Source organism: Terrapene carolina, unplaced genomic scaffold, assembly GCF_002925995.2.
Source record: "Terrapene carolina triunguis isolate 2854851 unplaced genomic scaffold, T_m_triunguis-2.0 Scaffold24013, whole genome shotgun sequence".
NCBI classification, from domain to species: domain Eukaryota; kingdom Metazoa; phylum Chordata; order Testudines; family Emydidae; genus Terrapene; species Terrapene triunguis.
Window position 1 is genome coordinate 1 of NW_020688364.1, and position 543 is coordinate 543.

General features: G+C 56.0%; 1 non-coding gene across 1 annotated transcript; it reads left to right on the forward strand.

Annotated features, from left to right (window-relative positions):
• Nucleotides 1-98: 98 nt before the first annotated feature.
• Nucleotides 99-171, forward strand: TRNAF-GAA. The gene has a single exon. It is a non-coding gene; the product is annotated as a tRNA-Phe (tRNA).
• Nucleotides 172-543: the final 372 nt, after the last annotated feature.

Genomic DNA, 543 nt, shown 5'->3' on the forward strand with positions numbered 1-543 from the left:
GTCTTCATGGGCCGCTCACAATGACGTCCTTTTTGTGTGCCACGGCTACCAAAATATCCCAGACGGAGAAGCAGCAGGCCAAAGAGTGCCATGCAGCTGCCAAAGTAGCTCAGTTGGGCGAGCGTTAGACTGAAGATCTGAATGTCCCTGGTTCAATCCTGGGCTTTGGCAGGCCCTTTCCTCCCTCTTTGTGCAGGGGTGGCTTGTTTTCTGGGAGCAATAGCAGCGCCTTTAGCTGACATGAGTCCATGCTCCCAAGCCAGATAACAGAACGTGGGCTTCTGCCTCTAGTTGGCCCACCTGACCTTTAACAATGAGAGATGGGAGCTGTCTTTCCAATATGACTTATTGGTCGACCCAATCTGGCGGGAAGAGAGTGAGGCAGGGCAGCCCTCGGAGATGGTGCCACAGGGGGCAGGGACTGGGGACGAAAGCTCCTCTGCACAGCTGAGCGAGGGCAGTACTGGGCAAGGGGCATCTGTGATAGTGGCCATGTGGAACTTGGCAGGGATTTGGGGGCCCAGGAGGAGGCGCTTGGTATTC